The sequence below is a fragment of the Symsagittifera roscoffensis genome, chromosome 2, assembly GCF_963678635.1.
Source record: "Symsagittifera roscoffensis chromosome 2, txSymRosc1.1, whole genome shotgun sequence".
Classification (NCBI taxonomy): domain Eukaryota; kingdom Metazoa; phylum Xenacoelomorpha; order Acoela; family Convolutidae; genus Symsagittifera; species Symsagittifera roscoffensis.
Genome location: NC_087063.1, coordinates 1,755,886 through 1,764,228, shown reverse-complemented (window position 1 = coordinate 1,764,228; position 8,343 = coordinate 1,755,886).

The window sequence follows — 8,343 nt, the reverse complement described above, 5'->3', positions numbered from 1 at the left end:
ATGTTGGTTCCATTTTTCAAACAAAAATCAGACAGACATTGTACAACAACTTGCAGAAAAACATCCGTGGCATTAATTCAATACGCTCAAACGAGTAAAAACACTTGGAAGTATGGACATTTAGCTGAATTTCAGGAACAGGTTAGATTAAGACTACGCTAGGAAAAACCTGAAACGGCAAATTTAAAAAACTTTAACACCAGTTTTCGCCGATTTTGAGGAAGGAAGCTTGTTGAACAAAATGCGATTGTTTGGTCAAAACTTTATAAAAAGCGCCCCAAAAAACAGTTTTGACTTGTTTTTTTTTTCATATTTTGGCCCGTAGCGCAGACAGCTCAGAACAATAATTTGGCAGACTAATTTTAGAGAAAGCCGTCAAAGTTTCTTAAGAATCTTAAAGAGCCCTAGATTCCCGCCTGCTTTATGTAGCTACTATTTTTAGTATGTATTTTGTTGAGTCAAAATTTTTATGCCATTTTTGGGGGCGTTCAACAGTGCCGAAGTACAACGGTGCCGAAACTGAAAATGTGTTTAACAGTGCCGAAAATTATGGCTACTTAATAATTTTCCTTTCACTTTGCGAATTGATGGCATATTGCTTGAATACTGTTTTTTGGAGCGAAACCGAGAAGAAAATTTAACAGTTTGTCAAGTTAATTACTTGTTCAGAAAAAAGTTGGGTATTCTTAGTAATTTTTGGCACTGTTGAATACCGCTTTGATTTTCGGCACAGCTGTACTTCGGCACTGTTGTACTGCCCCCCGTTTTTCATCTTAGTTCAGGTTGAATCACGTCAAAAACTTTCAAATGGGACACGAAAGTGCAATCAACGTTTCGTTTTGACTCTTCATTTTAGGGCAAACATTTAGAAGAACTGAAAAATATTCTTGGGTTCCGGTGATAGATGCGCTATCGCGTAAAGCACAGACAATACTGTCATTTGTCGGGGTGAGTCAATTTTAGCTGTGAGCACGACGCACTAGACAATCTGGGAAGACTTTTCGAAAACAGTTTGCTGGACAAACTCAGATCAGGGGAAGTCAGTCGGGCAGTTGAAATAAATGATAGGCAGCTGTTCAAGTTCATGTGACCATTCACCGACACGCTCTGAAATCTGTTGACTCTTTTGGATGACTGCAAATTGGTAGAAACTGCGTGGCGGAACCAGAAGAAAATCAGGAAAGAAAATATCCAAAAATCTCGGCAGACTGCATCCAGACTATATTTCTCAAACCACCCCGTGTGGCCTCATAAGCACAAATAAATTGCAAATAAGGCGGAGGAGTAACGTACTAAATAACTTTATACCAAAAAAGCATTGAAACAATGATGCAACCTTGAGATGACTCACAACTTGACTATGCAGTATTCATAAAAGATGCCAAACACAAAAACAGTATATAGACAAACATTCGGGTCACAACCGACAGTTTCTCAAATTTCCATAGGAGAAAAGACAAAACCTACAAAAAACCAATTAATTTGCTCAGATCATTTCGGGACACCAAGGAATTTTGTAGCCGATCAAGAATTACCAGCTCTCAGGGTTTGTTAAAAATCAAAATTAGAGAATAATCAGTTGCCCAACTAGTGGCCTTAGAAATCAAAATAAGGTTCAGTGTGAAGTATCTTGAAAAAACCCAAATCAACTAAAGTCTGTCTAAGAACCGTTATTGAAATGCCTAGTCGATAGCCAATGGTTGTCATGCAAGATGCATGTATATCTTCTCAAGCTCTTACAAGGTTCCTGCAAATTCTTGCAAGATAACCATAATTCAAGATAAATATAGTTTTGCAAGATCCGGCGCAAAAAAAAACTTGTAGCTGAAACCAAGGTACTTATGATTCGTGGAATTACTAAAACATAGCAAAAATTTCTGATGGGAAAAACAAAAAGAATAAATAAACGTTCTTTAAACATTACTGACCAGCTAACAAAAGCAAATTTATAGTTCTGAGACATGACCTTTAACAGACTGTGATCTTCCAGAAAAATTGTTTTGTTTGACCTTGATAGCATCCCTCTAAAAAAAATAGATCCATCAGAGCCGAGAAAATGAAAAAGCCGTGATAAAAAGAACCAGACTGCTCGTATGTGAAGTACAAAATGATAGATTTTGCTTCTAATAACAAATCAATTGGGGCAAGTAAGCTTACTTCAAATATTTTGGGATTATTTCTGAGAAAGATTAAGCCTCCACTCCCAAGATGATATTTGATTTTTTTTCGGTCGATAGTTTTCATACATCCGGTCAGTTTTTTTGCTACTATTTAGAGCAGATACTTAAGATACAACAATACTGCTCGTATCCTGGCGAAGCCTTCAAAGTTCCGACTACTTTTTAAGATATATGGAGCATTTATAACATGAAAAAGTTAAATTTAATTTTAAAAAAAAAAACAATTTTTTTTTTAGAAATAATCCCCCCACACGTCATTTAAAGTACACTTGTAAGAAATCAATCATGGCAAATAAGTTTCCTTCAACCAATTTGGAACAATTTCTAAGACGGATTAAATCTCCGCTTACGCGTTAATAGAGCGAATTATATCGCGCGTGAATTGTCCCTAATTGGTCAAAATGTTAATCTTTAAACCCCATAAAACTACAAAAATTGATCACAGATGAATTATATTTTCAAATTTAAGCTCAGGACAATAAATATTTTGAATGATATAAAAAAATTCCATCAAAATGGCTTGTTAAAAAGTCAAAATTTGTCTGAAGAAAAAAAACACCCGAGCACTTTCGTTACAAGTTTTCCGTTACTTTCGTTACAAAAGTCGGAACAATCAAAACACAGCCGATTGATGCAATCGATGCATTTTGAAAACACATAACAAGACTGCTCGTATCAGGGCGAAGCCCTGAATGTTCCGACTGTCTTTTAAGGTTTATGGAGCAGCAGTAATAGCATAAAAAAATTAAATGAAATAAAATAAAATGAAACTTTTTTTTCTAAAATTTGAAGTTTTTTATGAAAATCATCACCCCACACGCCATATAAAGTACAAAAAGATAAATTTAGCTCCTTGTAACAAACCAATTAAGGCAAATAAGCTTCTTTCAACCAATTTGGAACGATTTATAAGACGGATTAAATCTCCGCTTACGCGTTAATAGCGCGAATTATATCGCGCGTTAATTGTCCCAAATTGCTCAAAATGACCAAAATGGCAATCTTTAAACCCTCATAACGCTACGAAAAATGATCACAGGTAAAATATCTTTTCAAATTTAAGCTCAGGACAACAATATCTTTTGAATGATATAAAAAAAATCCGTCAAAAATGGCTAGTTAAAAAGTCGAAATTTGTCTGAAGAAAAAAAAAACCCACCCCGAGCACAAATATTCCGTTTTTTTCGTACCGAAAGTCGGAACAATTAAGGTGAAGATAAGATACAGTGTATCGATGCTATCGAAACAGTTATAAAACAGATAATTAGGATAAAGTTACCATATAGTTGATCGATGCTATTGATACGAGTTTAAAACAGATCAAAAAACTACAGTTAAAACACAGTCTTCTTCTTTTCTTGTCTTTCTAATCGATTCTTTTACGCCAAATTCTAGATAAATTGCTTTTTTTGAGAAAATTTACAGATTTAGGGTTATCTCGCGTGGTGAATTTTTCGCTAGATTCTTTTATACTCTTCTATACATAATGTTTTGCTTTTTTGTGTTGAAGATTGACTAAGGGATTGACAATCAGTGGCGCTCGAGAAAACTTTTTTGTTGGCGTGAGAAAAATTGGTTTCTTTTATTTTGTAGGTCAACCCATTTGATTCTATACACTCATCTAAACCCAAATGAACAAACCATGAAATTGCAGATTGAATTTGGTAATGTGTAATGCAAAGTAAATTAAACTAATGAAATTCCAAAGGCATTATAACAACAAATTTTTTTTTGTATATGGCTATAAAGACATCTACTTCAAAAGTTGCAGTGATTGAAAATCATACCTGCACTAGAGTCTTATGGAAAACAATCGATTATAAGGGATTATATTGGCAAAGGTATCAACCCATATAATTAATTTTGACGACCATTTCAACCATGAGAATGGTTTTCAGGGGATTTAATCAGATTTTTTTGTATAATGGAAAGTCTATTATAACCCATTATAAATGAATAAAATTAAGTTTTGTTCCCATTTTAACCATTTTGTTTTGCTTACAAAGTCTTGAAAATCGATTTTTTTTGTTGATATGAAAGTTTTCTTTTTTATTTTTGCTGCGTTCTGCAAAAACTAGAACCAGAGCGAACACGTTAATCCTCATGTACAGCACCCCACCACCACTTTTCAAACATGTTTCGAACCCACCCCTTCCAACATTCCCACAACTCTTCCACCCACAACCCCCAAACCCCCCTCACGTTTTCTTTCTACTCATTTGCATGCCCCTTTCCAATGCGCCCTCCTGTTCACCAACAGAGTAATAACACAAAAAAGGATTAATTTAACTCAACTTTAGTTTGTTTTTCCGAAATAAAAACTTGATTAAAATTGATTAAAATGGACATAAAAAGATTTTATAGCTCAGAAAATTAGCATCATTATAGTTCATTTTCAAAGGAATATAAGCAATTATTTTTGGTATTTTGTAGACAAAAAAAAAACGCATTAATATCGATTATTATCCATGAAACTCCTATTTTTGGACAAATTTGTTTTTGGGCATATTTAGGTTAATATTATTGTCTAAAATAGAAAAAAAAACATTTTCATGGTTTCACAAAAAACTTGCAAACAATTGATTTGGGAAATTGTTAGTTGGATCATAAAACTGGTCTAGCGGCTAACATATGAACAAAAAATGTACCATCAATTTTGGAACTTTTTATGCAAATTGTTTATCAGAAATTTTTCCTTATTGAAAATTGTATGATTACCAAAAATGTACCAAATGGGAGATCATTTGGAACAATTCGGCGACCATGATTGAGGGGAGGGATCGCTTGCACCCCTCCCCCTCGGCATGCTCGATGGTCGACTAGGGGAGTAACCAACTTCATGCGAGTTAACTTTAAAGCAATTATATATTTATATTGGTTACTTTTACAATACGTTTTTCTGATTATAAATAACAAGCAATTGAAGAGTTTTGAATGAGTTGCAAAACCTGGTACAAATAGTTGCTTGTTTTCAACTTTCAATTAAGTTTTTGTTTTCTTGATTACACTTCAAAGGGCAACTAATCGTAAATCATTTGCCGGTGAATAGTTCTTTCGGCTGGTTACGCACAACCGCATGAATTATTGCTTATGCATAGTTATCTTCAGCAGTCGAAAGAGTTTGCAGCAGATTTTTATTAATTGCTCAAAAAATTGTTTTCACTTCTGGAAAAAATGAGCTCTCAAAAAATATTACATTTGCTAAAACTATTGCAATTGTTCTTCAAGGGGTGAATATTTTTCACCAAGAAACTTAATAAGAATACCCAAAAAAGGTAAAAATGATAATTAACAGCAGCTAATCAATAGATTTTTTAGTAAAATAATAATAAAAATTGCTTGAAAAAATTGTAATATGGCCCGCAATCGCCAAAAAACAAAACACATTGCTCTTTTTCGTACAATTCAATTAATCAATTTACCGAAGTTTTTTGAATTTTAAGTAGAAAACCGAGTTTATTGGGAAAGACCAATTACGGGATAAGAAAATCTGCGATAATCAAAGCAGACGTGAAAAAAACCTACTACTACAAATTTTACTAATTGCCTAAAACCGTTACTAAATGCCGACTCCTAGGGTCCCCGTAGATTCTTTTTACCAAATTAATTATTGGCTGCCCGATCCCAAAACTTTTCTAAAGGCACCAAAATATAATTATTTTGAGGGGGAGCGTGCGCCAAAAAAGCGAGATTTTCTGTCAACATTTTCTAAATCCTTTTTGTGTGTCCAAAAACGACTTTTTTTGACCTGTTTTTTTTTAATGCCTGTGGCTCAAAAAATTTGCCAAAATACTGTCTAATAGTGCACTGAGAATGCTCGGAAACTCAATGATCGACCTATAAAATAGGTCGACAAAACTTTCCTGACAATTTTGAAAATTCGCCCACCCCCTCGAGAAAATCCTAGATCCGCCCCTGACGAATAGTATTTTTATGAATTTATCTGTAAAATAAGATCATCCATTTGTAAAATAGTCAGAAGAGCAAACTACAGGAATAAAAGCATAACATTAAAAAAATTTATCAAAGCTTTTATCATACGAACCATATAAGCTTAAATAATCGGTTAACGAAAAAAAATTTCTGGATGTTTCGTTTTTTCAATTTAATCTTTCGTCTTTCGGTAGAATTGACTTTCGGCCATGAATTTATTCACGTTGATAGCTTTAAGCACGACTCGAGCCTGTTCAATCAGCGTGTTGAATACTTGCGCAGTGCTGCTTTGACGCCGCCTCTCCGCTTCTGTTGTGAACCACCCATCATGATGACCATGCTTATAATACCAAACAAGTATTATGGTTTTAATTATGAAAACAAAACTCGAGTCTCTTCAGAACTCTCCAAAACACTTACAGCCAAATCAGATTCGAAACACGCTCTGCTATGCAAGCATAAGTACCAAACAATACAATCTAAGGTAGATCTATAAACTGATGGTTTTATATTTATTTAAATTACATGTTTTTGAATATAAAGTCATAAAATCATCAACAATATCAGTTATGCAAGTAAAAAATGATTTATGTGTCTTGGATGTCAATGGACAAATATTGCAAGCTTGGTTAATATTTGAATTTAATTTTTCCTGACTTAATTAAAAAAAAACGTTAGAGAAAAGGAAAAAATGAAAAAAAAATGTTTAAAAAGGTCTGCTAAGTTTATACGTCACTGGTCTTTGAAAACTCTCAACTTGCTAAAGACCCTATTTTGTAGCTCTCGGGAATTCTAGAAATAATGTGATCAAAAAATTTCATTTTATCGACGCGTCGCAAGTCCTCCCTAAATCCGCCTCTGGAAAACACTCAGATTTTGGACTAAATTATATTCAAGTTGAGCTTCTCAAGAAAAACTTTATGTAAAAGTAATCAAGTGGTGTTGAAGATTGAAAATATGGCACAATAGGGTTTCTGAAAAGATATCGAGAGAGCTCAAAAAACTAAAATCTCTCTGAGAAACTATTTTGTCGCCCCAGCTAAAAAAAAACTCACGTGCTCGAACTTAATTTAACCGCTCGCATGTGGAAGCGTTCTTAGAACTATCACTAGGATAACCAGGAAAACAGGAAAATTAAGCATGAATGTGGGTTCTTTTCACAATCCTAGGTTGTTTTCATTTTTACCCTAATCTTGTTCACGTCTTCTACATTTTTAATAAGCTACAATTTTAATTACATCAGGGCGAATGTAAGCCTTGGTGCGGTTTATGCATGACAATATGGAAGTAATTCTGAATAAATCACTGTTGGAAAACTTTCGCATAAATTGCGAAATATGCCTGTTAAATTTCATATTACTTGGAGAAAAATTGTTTCCTGATGGATATACAACAGAAGCTCTGAGAAATGTAGACACTTTAATGGGCTTCAATCCTTCAATAAAGATGGTATTTTTACAACATCGAGAGAAAGTTTTATTGGTTTGCAATCCAATAAACTTTCTGGTTAGCTACCTGAAATTGATCAAATAACATTTGGTTTTGACTTTAATTGATACTGAAAATAGAAAATATGCTAGTTTTTTTACAAATCGATATCTTGAATCAATATAAGAAGCTCTTGTTTCATAATTTTACTTCGCGCTAAAAAATTGTTCTAATCTTGAAGTGAATGAACTTAAAACAAAAAATGAAGGCAGTTTTTTTCAACAAAACTTCACGCCTTCAGCCGCTGGATCAAAGGTCTTTTTCACGCCGTGAATAATTAGTTTTTGGGAAAAGAAACACTTCTGGTGTGTATACCGCAGGTGCTTTAAAATATTAAAAGTAGTTCTCTCCTTTTATAGATCAAATAAGGCTACTTAATTTTTGTGAGTGAAAATAAATAAAAGATACGAGAAAATATGATCAAGAATTCTCAACACTTTGATAATTGTAAGTTGTTTTTGAAATGAAAAGCGACACGCCAACTCGATAAATGATGATAACAGGGAATTTTATTTCTATGATTGTAATTTTGGTGATGAATGAAATCGAAATTGTCGCTAAAATTCTTCAGAACTGTTGGAACAACTAAAGCGCATTCTTCTTCTAAGCCAACTTCAAACAGCCTTGATTTGCAATTTTTTTAACACTTTGAGGTTTTTTCCTGTTACCGCTCGAAAATCCAGGCAGGAAAACTGATTCATTCCAAAAGCTAATGTTATAATCAGCTCTAAAGCATGCGTTC